At 43.0% G+C, this 27,427-nt stretch overlaps 1 protein-coding gene across 4 annotated transcripts in view; it reads left to right on the top strand.

Moving 5' to 3' along the window:
* Positions 1-27,427, top strand: part of zbtb44 (zinc finger and BTB domain containing 44) — a 59,361-nt gene that overhangs the window by 13,041 nt on the left and 18,893 nt on the right. Inside the window, exon 1 of one of the 4 annotated variants that reach the window (XM_032590264.1) lies at positions 23,630-23,762. The exons of the other annotated variants lie outside the window; for them this stretch is intronic. The gene's annotated coding sequence lies outside the window, so the exon portion shown is untranslated. Of the gene's footprint in view, positions 1-23,629; positions 23,763-27,427 lie in introns of those variants that run through there. 4 annotated transcript variants of the gene reach the window in all.

Here is a 27,427-nt window from a genome sequence, read left to right on the forward strand (position 1 = left end):
CGTGGGCAATGACAGTGAGACCTGGAGGGGCGTGGTTGGGAGGAATGGCCCGCCCGACCTGAACTCGAGCGGTGTTCTGTTGCTGGACTTCTGTGCTCGCCATGGATTGTCCATAACGAACACCATGTTCAAGCATAAGGGTGTCCATATGTGCACTTGGCACCAGGACACCCTAGGCCGCAGTTCGATGATCGACTTTGTCATCGTTTCATCGGATCTGCGGCCGTATGTCTTGGACACTCGGGTGAAGAGAGGTGCGGAGCTGTCCACTGACCACTACCTGGTGGTGAGTTGGCTCCGGTGGTGGGGGCGAAAGCCGGTCAGACCTGGCAGGCCCAAACGTGTTGTGAGGGTCTGCTGGGAACGTCTGGCGGAATCCCCTGTGAGACGGAGCTTTAACTCCCATCTCCGGCAAAACTTCGAACACGTCCCGGGGGAGGTGGGGGACATGGAGTCTGAGTGGACCGTGTTCCGTGCCTCCATTGTCGAGGCGGCCGATCGGAGCTGTGGCCGCAAGGTTGTCGGTGCCTGTCGCGGCGGCAACCCTCGAACCCGCTGGTGGACACCTTCGGTGAGGGATGCCGTCAGGCTGAAGAAGGAGTCCTATCGGGCCTTTTTGGCCTGTGGGACTCCGGAAGCAGCTGATGGGTACCGGCGGGCGAAGCGGCATGCGGCTCGGGCGGTTGCTGAGGCAAAAACCCGGGCGTGGGAGGAGTTTGGAGAGGCCATGGAGAAAGACTTCCGTACGGCTTCGAGGCGATTCTGGTCCACCATCCGGCGTCTCAGGGGGGGGAAGCGGTGCAGCACCAACACTGTTTATAGTGGGGATGGTGTGCTGCTGACCTCTACTCGGGACGTTGTGGGCCGGTGGGCAGAGTACTTCGAAGACCTCCTCAATCCCACCAACATGCCTTCCACTGAGGAAGCGGAGCCTGGGGACTCTGGGTTGGGCTCTCCAATCTCTGGGGACGAGGTCGCCGAGGTGGTTAAAAAGCTCCTCGGTGGCAGGGCCCCGGGGGTGGATGAGATCCGCCCGGAGTTCCTTAAGGCTCTGGATGTTGTAGGGTTGTGTTGGTTGACGCGACTCTGCAATGTCGCATGGACATCGGGGGCAGTTCCCCTGGATTGGCAGACTGGGGTGGTGGTCCCCCTGTTCAAAAAGGGGGACCGGAGGGTGTGCTCCAATTATAGAGGGGTCACACTCTTAAGCCTCCCTGGCAAGGTCTATTCAGGGGTCCTGGAGAGGAGGGTCCGTCGGATAGTCGAACCTCGGATTCAGGAAGAGCAGTGTGGTTTTCGTCCTGGTCGTGGAACGCTGGACCAGCTCTACACCCTCGGCAGGGTCCTGGAGGGTGCATGGGAGTTCGCCCAACCAGTCTACATGTGTTTTGTGGACCTGGAGAAGGCGTTCGACCGTGTCCCTCGGGGAGCCCTGTGGGGGGTTCTCCGGGAGTATGGGGTACCGGGCCCTTTGATATGGGCTGTCAGGTCCCTGTATGACCGGTGTCAGAGTCTGGTCCGCATTGCCGGCAGTAAGTCGGGCTCGTTTCCGGTGAGAGTTGGACTCCGCCAGGGCTGCCCTTTGTCACCGATTCTGTTCATCACTTTCATGGACAGAATTTCTAGGCGCAGCCAAGGTGTTGAGGGGATCCGATTTGGTGGCCTTAGGATCTCATCTCTGCTTTTTGCAGACGATGTGGTCCTTTTGGCTTCATCAGATCGTGATCTGCAGCTCTCGCTGGAGCGGTTCGCAGCCGAGTGTGACGCGGCCGGGATGAGGATCAGTGCCTCCAAATCCGAGGCCATGGTCTTGAGCCGGAAAAGGGTAGAGTGCCTTCTCCGGGTCAGGGGGGGTGTCCTGCCCCAAGTGGAGGAGTTTAAGTATCTCGGGATCTTGTTCACGAATGGGGGAAGAAGGGAGCGGGAGATCGACAGGCGGATTGGCGCAGCGTCTGCTGTCAAGCGGGCGCTGTACCGGTCCGTCGTGGTGAAGAGAGAGCTGAGCCAAAAAGCGAAGCTCTCGATTTACCGGTCGATCTACGTTCCCACCCTCATCTATGGTCATGAGCTTTGGGTCATGACCGAAAGAACGAGATCGCGGATACAAGCGGCCGAAATGGGTTTTCTCCGTAGGGTGGCTGGGCTCTCCCTTAGAGATAGGGTGAGAAGCTCAGTCATCCGGGAGGGACTCAGAGTAGAGCCGCTGCTCCTTCACATCGAGAGGAGCCAGTTGAGGTGGCTCGGGCATCTGGTCAGGATGCCTCCTAGACGCCTCCCTGGTGAGGTGTTCCGGGCACGTCCCACCGGGAGGAGGCCCCGGGGAAGACCCAGGACACGCTGGAGGGACTATGTCTCTCGGCTGGCCTGGGAACGCCTCGGGATTCCCCCGGAGGAGCTAGAAGAAGTGGCTGGGGAGAGGGAAGTCTGGGCCTCCCTTCTGAAGCTGCTACCCCCGCGACCCGACCTCGGATAAGCGGAAGAAGATGGATGGATGGATGGATGGATGGATAATCTAGTAAATGATGAATGTATTTGAAAATTGTACTATCTGTGACAATATCAGAATCAAATGGAAATTGTTTGAATGAAAATGTTTTGTTTAGTATTAGAAAATTGCTCAGGATTTATGCTAAATGGGGTTTTGTGAAGATAACCTTTCTTTGAACCAAATTACTGGATTTAAGTTTGTCCTGAGAATTTATGTAAGGAGAGATAACGGGAGAGACTCCGGATTTCACAGCTATCTGTGAAATCTTATCTTATGTTTTTCTTTACCCAAATGACCGTAGAATCCAGGAGGCCAGGATGCAGCTGTTGGCTCTTTTGTTGAAACAGAGAGCAAATGGCCTTTGATCTTTGGCGTAAATTAGGGGGAGTTCTAAGTTTTTCTGAGTGCCTAAGGTAGCTTCCAGTTGGTCAACCAGAGGTACGCCTTAATTGAATATATTAAAAAGGAAAGACACACCTTCAGTATAAGAGTTCGTGCACAGGAGTAATAATTCAGACAGCTGCCACTATTTTGCTTTTTTTGCATCAGCTCTCTCCAAAGACGCGTCTTTGCCTTTTCTTTGTTTTTTCTTTCTCTATTTTTTCCTGTCTCAAGGTAATGAATGTATATCTCTGTTCCTCTGCAGTTTTGTTGTTAAGTCATACGTTGCTTTGTATGGGATTAAACGCTGTAATTCTGTGACGTCAACACGCATTGTTGTTTCCTTGTGGCTGCACGTCACCCGCTGAGAGTACCTGGGATCTAGAGGAAGAGAGAGCCAAACTATTTTCCAAAGTTAATTTTTATAAATTATTCTTCCTTAATAGTGCCCAGTCTGTTTTGTCCTTCGTTTACCGGTTGCTCCCGGCGTCGAGCCCTGGCTTCAGCTCGGTCGTGCTGCCCGGCGTTTTGGATTATATTGGACTGTGTTAATTATAGAATAGAATAGAATAGAAGTACTTTATTCATCCCAGCAGGGAAATTACTTCGCAGTTACAGCATAGAGACAAGACACAATGACAACTACCACTGAGTAGTAGTTGTAGATAAAATAAAAAATAAAATATAAAATGCTATAAATTGTAAAAATATAAAATGCTATTAATATAAAAAGCAACTTAAGAGCAGTCCTTGCAAAGATTCAAAAAATGCAAATATATATATGTAAATATATGTACAGCAAGTGTGCCACAGTGCAGTTGTTCAAAATTGGACTGATTAGTGCAGAACAATGATTTAGCTTTTATTGTACAGTGAGATGGCCTGTGGCAGGAAGGATTTCCTGTATCTGTCCCTACGACAGCGGAGCTGGAGCAGTCTATGTGAGAAGGTGCTCCGCTGTCTGTCCACTATGTGGTGGAGAGGGTGCTGTTTATTGTCCATAATAATAATTCTGGATTTACTTCATTAAACCACCATTTCTCATCTCATCCTGAGCCTGCTGCGTTTTCCTCACCACCTACACCACCACCTCATGATACCATTATGTCTAACAGTTTTTGAGATTTTGGGGTGTAAGTGTTCCTTACCGCAAACCCAACTTTGAATAGAAAAGATGGGGTTTTTGAAAGCCAATTACTCAACAAAATATTCAACAATACAAAACTCAACAAAACAAAATATTTGTTGAACAAGATGGCGGCGCGTGTAGACGCTGCGGCTCGGAGCTCCCGTGTTTTCGTTTTTTTTAGCCTGTTTTTATTGATGTCTTCGCTCAACACACTACTGGAAGCCGTTACAACTTACAGCAGATTAGAACTGTGGGACATAGGAACACAGTTTGGACTTCACACACCCACCAAGCTGGACTTTATTCCTCCAGAGCTGCTACGAACACCTGGGACTATGATCATTCCCCCCATGCTGCCAAGGCGACGGAGGAGGCAGCGCAAACAAAAGAGGGGTAAGAGAGCCGGCGTGCGTGCTAGGCTACAAGCTAGCCCTCATAAACCGGCCCTCCCCAGCCTCTTCCTCGCCAATGCCAGGTCCCTCGTCAACAAAATCGACGAGATGCGACTCCGGATTACTTCTCGCCGGATGGACAGCTGTGTGACTGTTGTCACAGAGACCTGGCTGGAGGACAACATCCCGGACGCAGCGGTGGAGATAACGGGGCGCGCTCTGTTCCGGGCGGATCGGACTGCAGCTTCGGGTAAGGGCAGAGGCGGAGGTTTGGCATTGTATGTACACAATGCCTGGTGTACAGCCACACACTCTGTCGGCACATTCTGCTCTCCTGACTTGGAATATCTGGCGGTGAAATGCAGACCCTTCAAGTTGGTGAGAGAACTCTCGTCCATTGTGATCGTGGCCGTCTACATACCACCGAGGGCTAATGCTAAGCTAGCATTAGAGGAGCTGTACTGCCTGATCAGCGAGCAGATGAACTCCAACCCGGAGGCGGCCGTGATTGTGGCGGGGGACTTCAATCACGTGTAACTGAAGGCTGTGTTTCCCAAATTCCACAAATCCATAAACTTTCCCACCAGAGACAATAACATTTTGGACCAGGTCTACTGCAATATCCCCGGAGCCTACAAGGCTGTAGCAGCTCCACATCTGGGCATGTCTGACCACATCTCAGTGGAGCTGATTCCTGTCTACAAGCCTCTGGCCTGCAGAACTAAGCCGACCACCAGAATAGTTCAGGTCTGGACTGAGGAGGCCTCCTCTGCACTTCAGGACTGCTTTGAGCATACAGACTGGAGTGTGTTCAGGGACGGCGCAGACTTGGAGGAATACTCATCGTCCGTTCTGTCCTATGTTCAGTTCTGCACCGACGCTGTCCTCCCTGTTAAGACCATAAAAGTGTTTCCAAACCAGAAACCATGGCTGGACAGCACAGTACGGGCCCTGCTGAAAGCCCGGGATGCTGCCTACAGGTCTGGAGACAGGTTGGCTTATAGCAGGGCCCGGTCGGAACTGAAAAAAGGTATTAAGCAGGCCAAGCTCCAGTACAAACAGCAGATTGAGGAACATTTCATCAACAACAACCCCCGAAGCATGTGGAGAGGCATTAGAACCATGACGGACTACAAACACAGCACTCAGCTGACCAGCCGCGACCCCACCCTGCCTGACACCTTAAACAGTTTCTTTGCCCGCTTTGACACGGCGGGCAGCAGAGAAGCCGCACATCTACCCCAACTGGAAGAGCAGCACCAGCCCCTCGTCTTACAGAAGCATCAGGTGACGTCCACACTGAGGAGGATCAACACCCACAAAGCTCCAGGACCGGACAAGGTGTCAGGCCAGACGCTGAAAACCTGCGCCGACCAGCTGGCAGGAGTGTTTCTGGACATTTTCAATCTGTCCCTGCAGCTCGCCATGGTTCCTGAGTGCCTCAAGTCTTCCACCATCATCCCTGTACCGAAGAAGAGGTCCATCACCAGCCTGAACGATTACCGGCCCGTCGCTCTGACCCCGGTGATCATGAAGTGCTTTGAGAGGATTCTTCTGAGGTACATCAGAGACTTCATCCCCGCAAACCTGGACAGCCTTCAGTTCGCCTACAGAGCGAACCGGTCAACAGAGGATGCTGTCTCCATCACTCTGCACACAGCCTTGACCCATCTGCAGCATCCCAACGCCTACGTCAGGATGCTATTTGTAGACTTCAGCTCAGCATTTAATACCGTCATCCCAGACAAGCTGGTGCTGAAGCTACTCGAGGTGGGGCTGCCCGCTTCACTGTGCCACTGGATCAGAGACTTCCTCACCAACAGGCCTCAGGTGGTGAGAATAAGTGGCTCAACATCGTCCCCACTGGTCCTCAACACAGGCACGCCGCAGGGCTGTGTGCTCAGCCCAGCTCTCTTCACCCTGTTTACACAGGGTGTAAACCCTGTTTACACACCCTGTGTGTAAAACCCTGGGTTTTACGACTGCGTGGCCATCCACCCCACCAACACAGTCGTGAAGTACGCGGACGACACAACAGTAGTGGGTCTCATTTCAGACAACAACGAGACCCACTACAGAGAGGAGATTCTGCAGCTCACTCAGTGGTGTTCAGCCAACAACTTGGTGCTGAACACAGGGAAGACCAAGGAGGTCATTGTGGACTACAGAAGGTCCAGGAGGACGGATCACACTCCCCTTCTCATAGATGGATAAGTGGTGGAACGTGTGGACAACATCAAGTTCCTGGGCCTCCACATCACTTCTGACCTCTCCTGGAACACAAACACCTCCCACCTGGTGAAGAAAGCACAACAAAGGCTCTTCTTCCTCAGGAAACTGAGACGGGCTGGACTTTCCTCACGGCTGCTCGTGAACTTTTACAGGGCGATGATCGAGAGCATCCTCTGCCTCAACATGACTGTGTGGTATGGTAGCTGCACAGCACTGGAGAGGAAACAACTGACACGGGTGGTGAGAACAGCACAAGGCATTGTGGGATGCCCCCTCCCAGACCTGGACTCCATTTACGCAGACCGGGTCAAGAAGAGAGCTGGATCCATAGCGATGGATTCCAGCCACCCGGGCCACAGACTGTTTGTGCCGCTGCCATCAGGCAAGCGGTACAGGAATATACGGACTACAACAAACAGACTGAGAAACAGTTTCTTCCCCACAGCTGTCAGAGCCATTACTCCCTGCCGCCCCCCCCTCCCACACATATCATAACCTCGCAGTCACACATACATATCCCCCACCCCCACACAGCCATATTGTTCTGCACTTTGCACTGTCACATTATCTGTACTTTGCCATAATTGGACCTGCTGCTACTTCTTTGGTGTGGTTGAGTGCCTTTAGTTAATTTAGTTGTATATATTGTTATTATTATTACTGTGTGTTTGCTTATTTATACTGTATATATTTGACCTTTTGCACGGGAGCTGCAATGGAAATTTCGTTGAATTCTGTTCAATGACAATAAATGCTATCTATCTATCTATCTAAATAAATCAATTTGACTCTTATTTGTAATGACATTCCTTTGTATATACAAATCATATTGCAAAAAAAGAAAATGCACAGTATAAAGTATTACTTGTAAAATGAAGATTCCTTAAATAAATGTACAAATTTTGAAAAATAAAACAAATTTCAATATTGACCCTAACAGCAGACATGGCATTTTTGGGATGCCATATTAAAAAATGTACATTAAAACCAAGCCCCAAAATATATTTTGCCCATCCTGCTGTGTTTTCTTAACAGGCTCAATTTTTTGTAGGGGTCTGCAACTGTTTAATGAAGATTTATTAGGCCGCAAAAATGCTTCCAAAGCTAATTTGACCCATTGGAAATTTTTTTTTGAAAATTGACAAAATTTAGTATTTTTTGACCACTCCCCAAATTTGTATTTTTCATCAGATTTCAATAAAAATTTCTCTGCAGCAGGTAAATTAGGCTGCTGAATAACATAAGGGCATCCATTTTTGGCCATCTTCAATAGTTTCCTTGACATTGCTGGTAGGAAATAGGGATTCTTTTGTTTGTTTATAATATATAATCATGTTTATTTTTTATGCATTTCATTGAAACTTCCTTCTTAGATGTCAATTATGCTCCTGCATCAGATAACATTTATTTGTGGCTATCTTTAGTATTTTTTTTTTGTTATTGCTGGAAGAAAAGATTTTTTTTTTAATGGAAAATTACCTACTACTGACCATTTGAAAAAGTGCCAAAGAAAGTACAGTTTTTCATAATAAGTGTTCAGAATTCATTACTTTAGTATAGACACTTCATCATGCTGCCGGCCACATGATGATGCCCTGGGGGGCTGCACATGCCACCCATATCAAAAACTGCCACTGAGCACATCTGCTTACGCGCATCATCTGTGTGTTGCACAAATTGTACAAAACCAGCACAAACCTAAACCACACATATACAGGTCGTCATGCATAATGCCCGTGGCCCACAAAAACAACTGATCTATTCCACTTTTTTATTATTGTTATAGCAAAGCATATCTATGTGATCCACAGGAGGAGGAGGATGGATAACCCCATGTTCAGGTGAGGAGGTGAAGCGACCATGTTTGCTTAATTTTTCCTCTTTTGTAAAAGTTTTGACTAGATTTAACTGTTTACCCCTCCCGCACTCTTAGTGCGGCGCTCAGGGGAAGCCTGGTGGAGCATGGTAGATGTCATGATCAGCCAGATGGGCGATCCGTCCGCTTTTCAGTTTTTCAAAACCACAAAAAATCTGTTAAATTGGCATGCCTGCTAGAGCATGCACACGGTAAAATGCTCAGGAGGGCATGGGCATAAATCCCGGGGGGTTGGGAGGGTCCGGATCCCCCCAATCTTGGAATTGTCCCCCCCCCAAAGAAATCATGAAGGAGACCCTTGTATTTAAACAATATCAATTAGGGCTGAAACGATTTCTCGAGTGATTCGAGGGATTATTAAAATTCCTCGAGGAAAATTTATCTGCCTCGAAGCTTTAATTTATGTTTTATTATTTAATGCACTGTGTTCCGGCCAGGTTATTACTTGTGTTGCACAGCACTCTCACTTCCTCCTAAGTTGTTGACGAAAGCTAAGTGTTAGCAGCATAACGTCCAGTTTTCAATTTCAGCCTGGGAAGATTTTATTGATTCATGATAATGTCTGGGTTTTTGTCGTTTTTCAGGGGATCAATAAGCATCCTTAAAATGACTGGCATGATGCCCAGAGTACGGCAGCTTTTCTCCTCCCAGAGCTGCTGCCTGGTGGCGGTTCAGAGCGAACAGTGGGGAAGAGCGTTGAAGGTATATTTATACAGGTGATCGGATAGAATGAACACTGCGGGCGACTGCGCATTAGATAATTAACGTAAGTGTAGCTTTACGGATGAACCTTGTTAAAGGTAACAAATATCGCAATTATATTTAGCCCTTTAACTCTCACGTTCGTAAGAAGAGTTTGAAACGGGCAGGAGGGGCTGAGCGCAGGGGCGGATCTACTGGGGTGGCTGGGTGTGGCAGTTCCACCCCAACTGAGAGCCTTGCCCACCCCTGTTGCCTCATCAGCTTGCAACTATGAATTCAATAAATAGTTATGGCAAATCGGACATTAAACGCATGAATCTCTTTTTTTCCGATAACATTGAATGCAACACAGTGTAACCTGACACCTACTCCTGAGTAGCAGGAAGTGTGAGAGAAACTGGAAGGACAGAGCGCGAGGCAGCAGCATTGATGTATATGGATTTATATACTGTATATTACTGGATTAGACATTACGTGACTTATTGTGCGCCACACATACGCCATTGCTGTCTATTGAGTCAAGAATACCAGTGGTCAGGGAAAAACCACAATCAGACAAAGAATCAGAAAAAACAACGCAAGGTTCAAGGGTTTCACATTTAACAGGTGAGGAAAAAGTTTTAATTTAAAGAAAACATTGATAAAGTGATCAGTGGGTCAATTTGGCTAGCCTAACTGTGGCTAGGCTGCTATTGACTTTGATAACCTATGTGCTGTGCAGTTCGGTGTGTTTTGGTTCCGTTAGCACTAAAACAGGACAACACACACACCAAGTCGTCAGTAGAGCAGGTGTTTAAATCGGCTAATCAACCACCGCTGTGTTCAGGTGAAAATGTATTAATTAATCACAATATAGACATCAAACCTGACAACGTAATGTAACAGACTGAATATTCAGTTTTGATGTTTTTGCATACTTTTTTTGTATGGGAAATGTTAGTTTTTTTGGTATTGATTCCCTCTCATAGGCTTGAATGTATCTCTGCTCTATCTGCTCTTTGAGCTGTTGTCTGTCGGTTGCCATGGCAACGGATCAGCGCAGGGTAATGCTGACACACAGAGCAAACTGAACTAATTCCCTAATTTGTTCAGTGTACAATATTGATATTTATAACAGTCATCAAACTGTGGCTCCTACACCATATTTAAAATAAAACGATTGACCAGTATAAGAAAAATTTGCCCTTTCTTGCATCTTGACAGGACTAACAGAAACCAAACCGTTTATAGATTTGTATTTTATTTTAGGTCTATGAATTTATGTAGCAAGCATCAGTTTTCTCAGCTTCATCTTAAGCCGAGATGTATCTGATAATAAATGATGGCGCTACTAATATTTTTGTGACAGATTTCTGCTTGTCCTGCATTGGAATTGAATGGTTTACTGGACATAACTCAGTGGCGCAACACAAAGCGACTAATAGGTGCTGTCCAATCCGGTTTCTTTTTTAAACGACGGGAAAATTTGAAGCCCATCCTTCATTTTGACAGGTTATAATTGACTGGTGCACAAGGGCAGACATTACAGACTTTACTCAAAGAGTTCATTGCAGAGGCAACTAAAATCAATCAATAAAAAAATCCTTTCTGAATATCATCTCATGGACACTGAACTAAATACTAAATGCATCTTTCTGACCAGGAGCTGACAACATGTTGAAGAGTTATGGACCGGACAGTTTGGAGAGCGTCTGGTTCAGAAGCACATTTCAAACCTTTGGTTGAAATGGCACGTTTAATTCCAGTCTCCATTACATACAGAACAGAGAAAACTAAAGAGAATGCAAAGTTGAGCTAATCCATTTATAGTCTAAACAGAGGAGCCGACAGTTTATCTTGAGGAAATAAATAAATAAAGGTGCAGAAGTTAATTAGACCATAACATGTGCTGCACAATTAATGCGGACTGCGAAAAATTAAACTTAACTCAACCTGCGGTTTTAACAAATGGAGCTGGTAGACGTTATCATCCCACGCCCATAAGGCAGTGTTTCTCAATTATTTTCTGTCATGCCCTTCCTGGGGATCATAATTTTTATCATGCCCCCCGGTGACCTTCCCTCCCCAGAATAGAAATACTGTTGAGAATCTGTTCATATTTAATAATTTATCTGTACAAACCACTGGCTCTGGCATTGTATGACATTATCAAAACCGCTGTTTTATTGTTCTAACGGTCAAAATAATTTCCAAAATCAGTTTATTAAGTGAATCAGTAACATTTAATAAAGGCTCAGTTTGAAAGAGAAAAAATGCAAATGATTCACTGGGATGTGCATTTTTAGACTTAATACAGTAAAACTTTTTTGGTTACTTATCAGCTTCTTCAGTTTAGTTTTCCACAAGGTACATACTGTAGTTCTTAACATTTATTGTGGAAAAATTTGCAGCAATATTGCTTATATTTCATCTTGTCAGATAAGAGATGAAAATGTATAACATTTTGCATTAACAATAAAAAGATAGGTTTCATCTATTTCCTGGCCTTTTTCTGTGAGCTACAGTTACTTGCTTATGATGGAGTATAAGAGCCAGGCTCTGAGTTTTTGATTTGTTTTAAATACGAGTAAAGTTGGATGAAAATAAAGTCATAATTTCATGATAACTTTTCACCATACCAAATTGCGGAATACTGAGGGTCTTGTAAGGTTATAGTTGGTATTGGTTTAACAAATGACTAAGAACTAAATGTTTTAGCACATCAGAAGCTAATTTTCAGCCTCAGAACTTTGAAACAATTGTTTAAAAACTTTGTATTTAATAGAAAGAACCAGACATGCTGAGCGGGTCACGTTTCATATCACTATATCAAAGCTTTTTAATTTATCAGCTTTCTTCTGGTAATATTCTTTATTCTGACAATATTTAAGCTATTCGCTAACACGACTTGATTCTTGTAGTATTATGACTGTATTTTTGTATTTGAAAATAAAAATCTATGGCCAGAATAAGTCCTGGCCATAAAACTCCGTCATATTTGCTTTACTGACCTCTGCTGCCGTTTCTTTTTTCACTGTCAAACTTCTCCGTCTCTCCTCTACACTCAAAGAAATGAATCACTGACTTAACATAAGTTTTTTATGTCAACAGGTTCCACATAATTGTATTATGTTAATTGAAAGCAAAACATATATAGCGTACTTATGTTTTGACTTCATGTTTAACTAAGATAAAATGAATGAATTAACCCAACTAATTCAAATCACTTCAGATTGACAAAATAGAAGTGAGTTGAACTAACTAGACTTTTTTTGTTAGTCTGACAAAGCAAACACTCTTTCAATGAACCTGTTTCATTTGTTCACTAAACATAAACAAATTATGTTACTTTAACAGCTAAAATTTGCATTCCATCAACCGATACGGCGGACGGACAGCGTATTGCAAGTAGGGGAGGAGGTCTGACTGTACACTAACCCCCCTGCCCTCCCCCCTCCCTCCCAGATATACTATTTTATTTATATAATTCTAAGTAATTTCCACTATGTCTACCAGAGGATTTGACAAGTTGACTTTACTTAAAATAAATCTTGGAAACTGATTGCTTTGAAAAATGTAAGTAAGTTTAACTACTATCCTTATGTTTTGTTTACTTAATATATACTTGTTCAGTGTACTGAAGATCTTGTTGTATGAACGTAATCGAGTGAAGTTAATTTAACTTAGTTTAGTGAAGTTGTTTCAACTTAGAAATAACAAGTAAATTATCCTCTTAACTCAGATACATCAAGCTAGTCCAACTTACATGAACAGTACAGTTTACTTAGCAGAATCTAGGAAACCGATTGCCCTAAATAAGTTAAGTAACCACAACATAAGATTTTAAATTCACAAGATTCAATGTTTTATTTTAACAAAATGATATACTTAGCATAACATAACAGTCAATAACCCAACAGGAACCTGGATGAAGTCTGCCATGGTATCTGAAGACTGTGAATATTAAGAAAAGTACAAATTAAAAAAAAGAATGAGGTGAAAGTTTTGTTTTTCTTGTGCACAACCTCTGACAAACAAAATTATAATGCATACAAGAGACATTGTAGAACTCTCCTCCATCAATGTCAAGGAACACTGAGAGATATCGCCGGGTAGCAGGCCTCATGGCAACATCATTGGTCTACAAGTAAGAAAAACAATAAAAGTAAGCACAAGCATATTCTGAAGAAACTAAATCACATTTTTTCACAATAAGTGGCATAAAATAAATGTTCACCCTTATTTGTTGTCTGACTAAAACTGATTAAAATAATAATTACTGATTCTCTGCAGATGCAGACCAGGAGGAGTTTGTGAGGTCTCCACCTGCTGAGGTTTGCATTCAGACCTCAGCAGGTGAAGTGCTTGTAATTTAAGTGGAGTCATTTAATTTCATTTATTATAAGTTATTGGAGTCACACAGTCAGTGGTTTTTTCACTACAGAGAAAAAGTTAGATGCATTTATCTGCTTTATTTGTGATGGAATCTGGATTCACTGTTCAACTAGGTGAATATTAACTAAACCGCATAAAAATGCGTTTAAATAGCAGATATTAATATGATTATAATTTGACCGGTAAAAATAGTACATGACCGATTTAAAAAAAAAAATAAAAATTTATGCTGTCCATCAAGATGACAGAGGACAAAAAAGTCTAGCGCGACATCTGATTTATACATAAATATATATATATATATATATATATATATATATATATATATATATATATATATATATACTCTCTATATATATATATATACTTTCATACACTGGCATATGCTGCCACCTCTGAAAAAATTGTTGCCCCCGTCTTGCCACCCCATAGATATTTCTCTAGATCCGCCCCTGGCTGAGCATTACCACTAGCCGACAGCTAGTGGAAGCCGAGAGCAGAGGCTTCCATTGAGCTGTCGGTTAGTGGACAGCTCTTCTGTTTGCTTCTGTTGCTTGAACAAGAAAGAGCTACATCAACAAACATGGACAGACATGACTAATTGCTCTTCAATAGCAGAGCAATAGCTGTTCTGCTATTACAGACTACACATTTGCAGAGCAAAGAAAGTATGCCTTCATTTCTTACTATCTTCAACCTATAGCCTTTAAAACTACACAATAAAATCTGAATATTTTTCCATAAAAACCTTGATGCTTTGAACATTAAGTTGAAGTTATACTTCCCAGATATTCACCTACCAGGTTCTTAGCCATCCAGGACATGGGAAAACCAAAAAAGTTTAAAAATAAAGCAACTGAAGTTATAATTTAAACAACATATAACTTTTGAGAGCCACTACAATAAGTCAATATTTGAGGAATTTTACTAAGTGGAGTCACTCATTAAAACTTTTTATTTAGAGTCTTACATTTTTGTAAAGGTGTAGCAGATATTAGATCAGTGACACTGAACCAAACTCATAACTTAAGCATTTGAATTTTAGTTTGACTTCTATGGGTCTCAATAGTTTGCATACTGAGAAAAACATGTTTGTTGAACATTACCATTAGGCCTGTTGCGATAAATGATAAATCAATTAATCGTACGATAAATTAAAACTATCGAAGTCATTTTAATTATCGGCATTATCGTCTCTTCCGGCCTTTTTCTCTTTCTGTTAATGACACTGAATGAAAAAAGGCTCAACTCCGGTGCTCTCCACTGACCCTCCCTTTCTCATTTCCTTAGTGTAATGCCCAGAGCACACTATCTTATCCTGCACGATCTTAGAGCTGTCGGCCGATTGTCGGCCCATTTTCAAAACCTGAGATCACACATTAGCCGACAGAAATCCTAGGTATAACGGTTCGATCGTGTGGTGTGGTGTCCAACAATGGGCACCAAATAATGGCTACAAGTCCAGTTAACAAATTTTAAAACCAGGCATTTCCGTAATCAATGCTTTACTACAATCTACCTGAAATGCATGTGGCTAGTGTCAGCGTAAAGTACTGACTGAATGAAAATCATTAGAACCTATTTACGTCATGTTAAGGAAGCTGAAAAGTTACCGGGTTTATCAACTGCGGTAGCAATTTCTCTCCAACTCCTCCCCTTGTCATTTCTATATTCTTTGCATGTTGAATAAACATTAATGTTTCCACATATCATCTCCAATGTCCGCTGGACTTCGGGTTGCGCCGTGGCAGCTGTTTGGGATTCCCCGATGTAATTTCCCCTCAGAAAGCATGGAGGAGAATCCGTGCTTTCTGATTGGCTACCTGTCACATTCAACAGGCTGTGTTAAGCTCCCAGTCGGGGAAAACCTTGATTTAGATCGGAGCGGCACACTACAGGATGATCGGTTATGAAATCGTAAGCGACAATCTTAGAACGGCCAACGTTCTAAGATTGTCGTAAGGGGAAAAATAGGAGCAAAAATCGTGTAGTGTGAACTATTGCATCAGGTAGTCGATGGGCCCATCTTCTCTATTTAAATCTAATTATTACTGAAGTGCAACATAATATACAGACTTCGTAATCTGCCCTCTTTTAGTTGAATGTAGTATTTATTTCCACTTTGGCTTTATGGTGTTTAGTTTTGTTTTCAAGTTCGTTTTTTGTTAATGGAGACTGAGAATCCATTTAATTTTTGTTTTTGGTTGTTTTGTTTATTTTGTTTATCAGTTCCAGTGTTAAGTGTTCTTTTGAAAATAAAGTGTATCTATCTTTGGCAGGAAATCGCATGCATTATTACGTCATTTTCATTAAATCAGTGTAAAAAGGTCTTCAAACAATATTATCGTTTATCGCAATAATTTTTGAGACAATTAATCGTTCAGCAAAATTTGCTATCATGACAGGCCTAATTACCACTTATACTAGTCATTTTTGGTCCTGCAGCTTGAACACATTAAAAACTTTTTAAACCACGTTACATTTCACTGTAAGTTTTCTGACACATCCAAAATTACGCTTAAGAAATTTCCATGTTTATTGTCCCCCCCCAATAATGAGATGGAATTTACTCCCTTGCGGGAGGGGTTCATTCCATAGCCGGCTTAAAAATCTGGCTATTCATTTTTAGCCAGCTTAACTACGAAGCCACATTTAGTTTACAGAAGGAGCAAAAGCTAGAAGGGGTGACTTGGGCGAAGTCCGTTCATGTGTTGATATTCGTGGGGCGTCACGCACATTGATTCTACAGATTTGCTACCAATATAGTATTAAAGCTCACAAATTAGTCTTTATTTTGATACCCGTTTCAAAAAACAATTCTGTGCGAATAAATTCTCTTTTGTAAAAAATGTCCAACATAATGCATCTGATTGTCACCAATAGATGTTCGGGTTGGCATTGGACACCAGAGAGGATCGCTTTCTTTGAACAGAACTCGAGTTTGTAGGATGGACATTTGCTTCTGTTGCTTGAACAAGAAAGACGGCTACATCAACAAACATGGACAGACATGACTAGAAATACCTTTTAAGGAAGATAAAACAAAAGTTTTCCTGGAAGAGTTTAGATATTGCCCAGTTTTTGGATGTAAATCAATTAAGGTTTTGAAAGAGAATCTTCTTGACAAAGGTTTTTTTCTGTTAGTTTTGTTTGCTTTATTACTACTGCAGTCCTGTTCTGTGTCTGACTTTGCCTCTACAGGACCAACACAGAGCGTTCCCCTCTCCTCTGTGTGTGCGGTGGCTAGAGCTCTCTCCCTGTGAGAGCCCCTTCGCTTGAGCTTTGGCCTGATGGAAAGTCTCATGCCTCAGAGAGTCCACATGTCTCATAGACAGCTGCTGAGCATCCTGCAGCACATTATCTTCCACATGGGGCTGGCTCACATTGCTTCGCATCTGCTTTGATTGTTCTTACATAACTTGCCATTTTGTTCTCCAAGCTCCCCGCCCTCTTTTCAAGCCCCGCTAATGCTGCCCTCTGTTCCCCCTCAGAGAACACCATTGTAGGACGCCCACTGCCTTCCATGATGCAATTTTTTTTCTTTCAGTTTCCTTTGGGCTTCTAGGGACTTTAAAAAATATATATTTTCACACTTAATTCTTTACGTTAGGTGTTCCCCTACACGCCAGTTAAACAAATGGTATGTGGGGATGCAGCTAACAATTATTTCAGTAATCGATTAATGGATAGATTAATCAAAAATTTGACACATTCTGCAGATTTTTTTCATTTTCTTCTTAATCCTGTTTTTATACAACATTATACATACATTAAACATCCAAATATGCAATAATTTAATTCCTTTTGTTTCTAGTTTTTATAGTTGATGCATTGAACAGGGAGGACCCAAAAACCATACAGCTGGCGCCTCTGCAAAACTCGGGCGCCTCTGCGCCAGCTGTTGTGGCTTCATCTCTGAGGTTTACCTTGGCAAAAATCGCTCATATAAGCTCACCTATATGGACATTTATATCAGCCCCCTATGAGGATGAGGATCCGTGTTTCTTTCTAGAATTCATCAAGGTAAGAGTGAAGTTTAAATCCACCGCATTTGCTCTGCTCACAGAGCTCAATTTGAACCGCAAATGTTCACATTGAGCTGCACTCAGTGTTCACAGGTGCATATTTAGAGGTGTGCATTGAGCCTGCAGTAAGAATGATATATCTTTGTGAATAAAGCATTATATGCGGTGTGTACGTTTAGGTCTCAACATTCTGACTCTGTATATGAGGAGATATGAGATCAGAAAAGCACATCCCATAAAGCTCAGGCAACCAAAACAGTCTCTGTGGTAATTATTAAAAACTCAATTGAATAGAATAGAATAGAATAGAATAGAATAGAATAGAAGTACTTTATTCATCCCAGCAGGGAAATTACTTCGCAGTTACAGCATAGAGACAAGACACAATAACAACTACTACTGAGTAGTAGTTGTAGATAAAATAAAAAATAAAAATAAAATGTAAAATGCTATGAATTGTAAAAATATAAAATGCTGTTAATATAAAAAAGCAACTTAGAGCAGTCCTTGCAAAGATTTTAAAAAATGCAGATATGTATATGTAAATATATGTACAGCAAGTGTGCCACAGTGCAGTTGTGCAAAATTGGACTGATTAGTGCAGACAATGATTTAGCTTTTATTGTACAGTGAGATGGCATGTGGCAGGAAGGATTTCCTGTATCTGTCCCTACAACAGCGGAGCTGGAGCAGTCTATGTGAGAAGGTGCTCCACTGTCTGTCCACTATGTGGTGGAGAGGGTGCTGTTTATTGTCCATAATAGACAGAACCTTCTTCAGTGTCCTCCTCTCCACCACAGTTTCCAGGGACTCCAGCCTTAGTCCCAGTACAGAGCCAGCTTTCCTGATGATTTTGTCCAGTCTATTAGAGTCGCTGGCTCTGATGCTGCTTCCCCAACACACAGCAGCAAAGAAGATGGCACCGGCAACAACACTGTGATAAAAGGTCTCCAACATCTTGCTGCACACATTGAAGGATCTCAGCTTCCTTAAAAAATAGAGTCTGCTCATCCCCTTCTTGCACACAGCGTCAGTGTTAGATGCCCAGGCCAGTCTGTTGCCCATTACAACTCCCAGGTATTTGTAATCCTCCACCACTTCCCCTTTGATCTTCAGTGGCCGTGAAGGTGTCTTCCTTCTGAAGTCAATCACCATCTCTTTGGTCTTACTAATGTTGAGCCTCAGGTGATTCTGCTCAGACCACTCCACAAAGCCGTCCACCAGTGTCCTGTACTCCCCCTCCCCTCCATCCCTATACACCCGACAACCGCTGAGTCATCAGAAAACTTCTGTAGGTGACATGACTCAGAGTTGTACTGGAAATCAGTGGTGTACAAGGTGAAGAGAAAGGGAGAAAGCACAGTTCCCTGTGGAGCTCCTACGTCACTGACCACCACATCAGACAGGACACTGCCCAGACGGACAAACTGTGGCCTACCTGTCAAGTAGTCAGTAACCCAGGAGATCACTGAGTCGTTGACACCCATCCTCCGCAGCTTCTCACCCAGTAGCAGAGGCTGGATGGTGTTGAAGGCACTGGAGAAATCAAAGAATGTGATTCTCACAGTGTCTCCTCCACCATCCAGGTGCGAAAGTGCTCGTTGCAGCAGGAAGATGACGGCATCGTCAACTCCTAAGTGGGGCTGGTAGGCAAATTGCAGGGGGTCTAGAAACGTCCTCACCCGAGGCCTCAGCTGGGCCAGGACCAGTCCCCTACATGACCTTCATCACATGAGATGTGAGAGCAACTGGTCTGTAGTCCTCTGGGTCGGATGGCCTTGGCTTCTTGGGAACAGGAACCACATGTGATGTCTTCCACCGCAGCGGGACTCTCTCCAGCCTCAAGCTCAGGTTGTACATGTGTGCCAGTACAGGGGACAGCTGGCCGGAGCAGGTCTTCAGGATCCGTGTTGTAATGCCATCAGGTCCTGCAGCCTTCCCCTGGTGTAATCGCTCCAACTATCTCTTAACCTGGCCTGTAGTCACCGTTAGCTGGGGGTAGGTGTTGTTGTCTGCAGTGGAGATGGGGGAGGAGGGGGGTTGGGGGGCTGAAGGAGAGGTGGTGTGCAGGAGAATGGCGGTAGGTGGGTTGAACAACTTGGGGCAGTGTGGATGTGTGGGGGGATGGTGGTGGTAGGGGTGTAGCAGGAGGTGAGCTAAACCTGTTGAAAAACTGGTTGAACTGGTTTGCTCTATCCAGGCTCCCAGATGTCTGTGTGTCCTTCCCCTTCATCCCAGCGATGTGCTTCATTCCTTTCCACACATCTCTCACACTGTTCTGCTCGAGTTTAGACTCAAGCTTCCTCCTGTAGTTGTCCTTGCATGTCCTCAGTGTCTCTCTGAGTTCACGCTGAACTCTCCTCTGCTCCTCCTTATCTCCAGACCTGAAAGCCATCTTCTTTTTGTTTAGAAGTGCCTTCAGGTCACTGGTAATCCAGGGTTTGTTGTTGGAGAAGCAGCGCACGGTCCGGGCTGGCATGACAGTGTCCTCACAGAATCTGATGTTGTCCGTGATGCAGTCAGACATGTTGTCGATGTCCTCCCCATGAGGCCCACAGAGCACATCCCAGTCTGTCGACCCAAAGCAGTCCTGCAGTGCCTCAGTTGCCTCCTGTGTCCACCTCCTCACTGTCCTGATGCTCACAGGCTGCCTATTCACTAGAGGGACATACTTAGGAGTCATCCTTACCAAGATGTGGTCTGACCTGCCAAGGGGGGGCAGGGCTGTGGCGCTGTATGCATCTTTGGCATTAGCATACAGGAGATCCAGCATTTTGTTTTCCCTGGTGGGACAGTCAACATACTGCTGGAAGTTGTGTAGAGTTTTGTCCAATGAGGCATGGTTAAAGTCACCTGTGATGACCACGAAGGCGTCCGGGTGTTGAGTCTGGAGTTTGGCTGCGGTAGAGCTGATGACGTCACAGGCCACCGCTGCATCAGCTGATGGGGGAATGTAAACAGCGATCAAAATGGCGGACGTAAACTCCCTCGGTAAATAATACGGCCGCTTCCCACAGCCAGAAGTTCAATGTCTGTTCCTTCACGTTAACATGATCGGGATTACACCACCTCTCACTCACATAAAGTGCAATCCCGCCTCCCTTCTTCTTCCGACTCTTGGAAAAGTCCCTTGTCCCCCCGCACCAAGGAAAATCCAGGGACCTCCACGCTGTAGTCCGGAATAAGCGAGTGCAGCCAGGTTTCCGTGAAGCAGAAGATAGAAGATACCGCCGTGAGTTCGTCCGTCTTATTCCCCAAAGACCTCACGTTCCCCACAATAATCGCCGGTACCGCTGGTTTGTGCCGTCTCCTCTTCTCCCTCCGTTTAACTCCAGACCTGCAGCCCCGGCGTCTCCTCCGTAACTCCTCTGGGACCACAGGCCTGTCTCCGGGCAGCAGCAGAGGCTTACACAGCGCAATGAGCTGTTCACGTGTTCAATTGACACGAAATGGAAGAGCTACTAAAGCCACATAAATTTAATCTCCCTTTTGTCCCACTACATCCATCAGCAGCAGAGATGCGTAGTGATGCGGATTTAGCTCATCATACAGGGCCGGTCCGATGTTGAATGAGGCCTTGAGCAGAATTTTACTGCTTAGAACATCAGCACCATCAGGAGCATTTCACCATGGATTTAGTGAAATCTGGGAGAGGGGGCCTAGTTTAATTGACCAAGCAGTCAATTGTAATTATAGTTTACTAAGATGCATTTATGAACAGCTAAAACCCAAAGGTTAAATTGACATCAGTTTGTAGCTATTGTATCAAGTCTAACTATGAAGATCTTCTTTTACACAGTAAACTAAACTGGCCAGGTCCTTAAAATCTTGAATTTAAATGTTAAACAATTAAATTTTTTTTAACTTATCTATGTTGAAATGATTAAATCAAATTTAAGAAACTTGATACTCTCTTAGTTCATTAAATACCATTGGCCGGTTCTAAGTGTGATTATTACATGATGTTTTTAGATCCACTAACTGAAAATTTAATTTGGATTTAACAGAAGTGTAAATAATTAATATTTATTTTAATTGTATTTTATTTTATTTAATGTTTTTAAGATTCTGTATTTGTGGGTTTAAAGCATTGTCAGCAATGTATTTCAGTAACATAATTACTCAGTAATATTTTTACATTTTCTGTCAACTTAACATTCTTTAATGCAAAACCCCAGTGGACTGCCGGTGCCCAGACCACTAGGCTTGGCTAAATTTCTGGGGGAAACCCTGTGTATCTTCAGAACACGATTTTCTTTTTACTTTGCATTATAAACAGTCACCAGAACAAAAAGTATATTTTTCCAAATTGATTTATTTTCTTCTAATTTTTTCCCCCTTATATTTATACCTCTTCTTTATTAATATAAACAGAAATCATTCTTTTTTTCCTAAACAAATAAAGGTTTCTGGTTTCTACATAAAGCAATAAGCAAGTACAACTCTCACTTCTACAGATTTATTTAAATGATCAAAAGTTACCAGATGTGACTATAGCTCAGGGGTGGGCAACTCCAGGGCTGGAGGGCCGGTCTTCTGTAACTTTTAGATGTGTCTCTATTTCAACACACCTGAGTCAAATAATGAGGTCATTAGCAGGACTCTGGAGAACTTGACTGCACCTAGGAGGTGATTCAGCTATTGGATTCAAGTGTGTTGGATCAGGGAGACATCTAAGAGTTGCAGGACACCGGCCCTCGAGGACCAGGATTGCCCACCCCTGGACTATCTGCTAGCTAAAAGCTAAACTAGCAGCTAAGTAACTTCTTCTATGTTTTTGAGTCGTCATCGTAAACTTGCGCCTGACAAAATGGACAGAAAAGGTTTCTTCTGTTTCATATATTTCAGTGACCCTGAAGCTTTCAGTGTAGTGATGGTGAGATGAAGCCTCATGAGGCATTGAACCACTTGAGCCAACTGGTTCGAGAAAGGGTTCATTTCTTGATGCTTCATGTGCACACGAAACCACCTACTGGCCATGTGTATAATCACAGCCAGCTGTATCTTAACACATGTGATGCATTGAATTTTTGTCTATTATGGCTCTTGGGAATGACTTCACAAAAGGTGTAGGACGAAATCATTTGTCTACATAAATTATGTATACACATATGTGTATAATAAAATATTGTTTGAATGTATTCTCTGTGTGTAATTATTCCCAAAATAGTAGTGTCATGTGATATGGCATGTTGTGTAATAATGTTTTTCTGTGACTCTAGAAAAATGGCCTGGGCTTAATCAGGCAGAGGACAGTGAAAGTGCTTGTGGAACTAGGGAGGGGGTAGTGAATAGGCTAATGCTTGTGTAACTTGGATGATTCCATGCATTTTTATTAAGAAACAACAATTTCTCCACAGTTTTTGGTTTCAAACGATTTCTCTTTTTTGACACTACATGGATGAGGTGTTATTATTGTACCCCAACTCCTTGGAGCACAATAAACACCTCACCTTTACAGAAAATAAGAAACAGTGAAAAATACAGTTCCTCATAAGCAAACATAATGCATCTGCAAATGTTCAGTTCACCTTACCTTGTTAGGGCTTATCAAATCAAAATGTTCCCACATAGGGGAAATCCTCCTCTTTCTCGCCGGCTCCATCCTACTCCTATCCTGTCCTCGCGCTCCTAAATCTCCTATCTATCTATCTCTCTCCTAAACTCTCCAAACACCAAACTAACTGTCTCAAACTAAATAACCACTATCCAAACTCTGCTATCCAAACTATCAAAACTCTATCCACTCTCTCAACTGACCGCAACTCGCCTACAACAACCCACATTTTGAATGGAGCCTGTGGGGTTTCTAAAGCTGTCAAACTCTGAGCCACTTCCCGAAGCAGTCACGTGGTACAGCCAGGCAGCGAGGTTTCGGACGTCATCGTTTTCGGCTCCTCCCCTAAATGAAGCAAGCCTCGATACGCGCTTTACGGAAACGCCCCCTCCATTACTCGACACACGCCTCGAAGCCTCGGCACATCACGTAACATCACTATTTCAGTGACTCCTGCTTTTCTTTGATCCATTGCTTCAAGTTATTTATTTCATTTTGGGAAGACATCAATGTTTCATGAAGTCTTTTTGCCATAGGTGACCAGTTTGTTCTTTCTGTGAGAATAGGAGAGGTGAGCAGAGGCAGAGCTGAGTTCCAAGTAACCAGGTAATGGTGGGTATGTGAGCTGCAGCAGCCAAAACAGTACAGAAACTATTGTATATCTTTCCCTTTTCTGATATCAGCTAATTCTGTGAGATTCAGTCCAGTTTATACTGTGGACCAGCTTCTTATTTGTTTTAATGGCGGTTGGCAAACAATTGTAGGAAACGTTACCACATAGCACCTCATGCTGCACAGATCAGGCTCAGTTAAATGACGTCCTCATTTGATATTGTGATATAAATTTTTTCACCACCAGTATTACTGTAAACGAGACAATGTAGCATGCCCCTAGTGGAAACCGTCTACCGCAGAAGGTACAATTTTCCTTATCTCCTGCTTTTCTTTGATCCATTGTTAATTAATATTAAGAACTAGAAAGAATGTTTTATCATGTGTGTCAGAAAGAGCCACCAATAGCCAATTTTTCATCCAATTGTTATGCAACCTTTGGGCAAACTTTTAAAATGTTGCAAAATAGAAAATGCGAAATAGGCATGTTTCTAGTGATGGGCAGATGAGGTCTCATTGGGTGTATGGAAAAACAGTGATGTTATAGTTACTTTGAAAAAGTAACTTTAATTGCATTACTGTAAAAAAAGTAAAAGTAACTTTAGTGGAAAAATAAACATTTCCCTGTGTGTTGGATGAGAAAAAAAAAAGACCCTAAAAAATGACATGATTTTTCTCTCACTTGCCGTTCAGGGCTTTGGTATGGAAGCGTTTAACTGCCAGAGCTTGGAAATAAATTCAGGAGCGGCATCTCATTAAAATGAGAAAACTTTCTTGTTTTAACAAGATGCAAATCTCGTTAAAAGGAGAGTTTGTTGTTTTAATGAGAAACGTTCCTGTTTTAACGAGATGAATTTTATATCTCATTATAAACAGAGAGCTTCTTGTTTTAAAATCTCTGACAGATTACGACTTGTTAAAAAGGTATAAATGGGCTCACTATGACTCTGCTTCTCACCCAGTTTTCTCCAGATGGCATCTCAAAATTTTAAGTATTGTTGTTTTTCTCTTGTAATCGATCATATTTAAAAGAGAAGATATTTTGAATTTTGTGAGCAGGGGTGGCATTAACAAATATTTTCCACATTTGACCAGTATTTTTTTGACAGGCTATAATTCACACCCTTGACTGGCGCACATGTGCAGACCTTATAGACTTTATGCAAAGAGGCAACTAAAATCAATCACAAAAAAAATCCTTTCTGAGTATCATCCAGGGATGGAAATTAGCACTCGCCACTGGCCAAATGCGGGTAAAAGTATGAAGTGGCGTGTAAATTGGAGCGACGCACCCGCCACCTTGGCAGGTTGACAATTTGAACAGAAAAAAAACTGCATTCAATTTGAGCTTCTGACCAGGACAGGACTGACCATCTGGAGTCCAGACTGATGCACACACTGTCCATATCTGGCGGCCTTGCGCTGTCATAATTTACCACAAAAAAAAAGTATGCGGAATATATTTTTTATGACCGCGACAGCCCAGTGGTTGATTTTATTGTCGGACATTGGGCTTATCCAATGAACTTCCTCGGTCCTCCTTGGCCCGCCCCTTCCCTCCGAGGTTATAAATAGAGCCAATTCTGCTAACCGGAGTCTGAGAAAAGTGAGCGGATACGAGACGGGGTTGGTTGGAACAACTACAACAAAAGTTAAAAAGCGAAAGGCTCATTCAGGAAAATGTGTCAAACAAATTATGTTTATTACCACACAAACTTTGACCTGGAGCAGATTCAGTAGCGGAGAAGGAGAGGGAATTAGTAATTCCCTAATCAATAATTTTGTTGGGTTGGGTTGGGTTTTGTTGTTGTCATTGGAGGAGGAGGAGGATGAGAAAGACGTGACCTGGGGCAGATTTAGGAAGAGTTCAGATTAGCTGGTAAGGAGATGAGGAAATGTTCATGATATAGGAGCGTTTCATGCAGGCAGGAGAGCAGGTGTGTGCGGGGGGGGGGGAGGGGGGGGGGGAGACAGCTATTAATTGTATTAATAGCAGTTAGGAAACAGCTATTAATACAATGTAAAAATGTTTTTAAAAAATGACTGGACACATCTTAAATAAATACTACGTGGTGAAGTTGTAGCCAAAATGCTTCGCTCCTGTTCACTGATTGGTCTTGAGCGTGGACAGACGGAGCAGCAAAGAGAGAAGGAAAAGGCGCGACGTTTCAAACTCGCTGCAACACAGAAGTGATGGAAGATACAAACAAGCCGTGAACTAAAAGATGCCGGCTTTTCTTTTCTTCGGATTTCAATATTCAGCAGCAGCTCGATGGAGCAGTGAGGAATGAGTCGTTTTTGTCAACGTAGTGGAGAGAATGGAAAGCCTCGTTAGCCGCTTTGGAGCCCGACGGTGAACACCGACTCAGATGCAGCTAACGCCGCTGCTGATCTCCAGCCAGGTGAGCAGTTTGTAGATATATCTGTCTGCTTTTTACTATAGTTAAGGTTGCCTACTTACAGTCACGGAAGACATTTGAAACACAAAGTCTGCTGTGTTTTTATTGCTCAAACACAACATGCGCATTTTCTGAAGATACTCAGTTGCACATTCCTCAGTTATAAATAACTGTCAATATTGTACAGCATGTTGCCTTCATTTGTTTATATTTGATCTTTTCGTGAACCTACATGCTTCGATTGTTTTTCATTGTGCTGTTGTTGCTCCTTAGTTTCCCCCATTGTAAGATAATAAAACATGTTGTATGATATTCTATTATTGTAAAATGGCTAGATATCAGTTCTCTAATTAAATGGTTATGAACTATTAATTGTAGAGGACATAAAAATAAACAATAAACCTGAAGAAATGATAGTGGTATTTTATCCATGGCTGTATGTCTGCATAGATCTAAAACTTACAAGTAATCATGTTTTGTCTTTAATTTACACAACTATTCTGGGAATTAATAATTCTGTATGCCTGGATGTTAAAATTTTTTTTGCATATATATAAAGTAACATGTCTGTTTTAAATAATTCCTTCTCTATATGTAACTTCCACAATAGTAACTCTGTGTTATTTGTCTACTATAAGCTCTAACATCTGATTACTTTTCCCAGGGAACAGAAGAAGAGGAACATGGCTGACATGATGGTGAACGATGAGGAAAACCATCAGAACAACAACTGGATCTCCTTCAGGAGGAAGCAACTACCAGCACTGAGATGGCAGAGCTCCATGAAGAGCTGAGGCAAACAAAAGAAAAATAAATGCTGTTGTGCTCTCAATGAACAAAGTCTCTTTTTTATACTCTCTCCACACATTATTGTACATACTGTAGTTTGTTTGGCATTAAGGTCCTAATACAATCCTCCCAAAATGTGAGGAGCTTTAGACAGAGTGAAAATAACATTATATTATGTAAATATGTCATTGACACTTAACATTGTAGATTACCAAAAGTCAATACATTATTCAGCACACCAAACATTTTGACATTATTATAAGAGTTGCTATTAACAAGAACCCAAAATACAAATCATGTTTGTTAGTTTCTACTTTGTACAACATCATTCTATCCACTCACTGTTTAGCTGTCTTCCTGGAGAATCTTCAGTGTAAGAAAGAGAGAAAATGTGTCCAAAACCTGTAACCATAATTAGTGATAAATACGATTGAGTTTAAACTTTTAAGCCCCCGATCGATTCTGGGTGAC

This window comes from Xiphophorus hellerii, chromosome 18 (genome assembly GCF_003331165.1).
Source record: "Xiphophorus hellerii strain 12219 chromosome 18, Xiphophorus_hellerii-4.1, whole genome shotgun sequence".
In the NCBI taxonomy this organism is placed as follows: domain Eukaryota; kingdom Metazoa; phylum Chordata; class Actinopteri; order Cyprinodontiformes; family Poeciliidae; genus Xiphophorus; species Xiphophorus hellerii.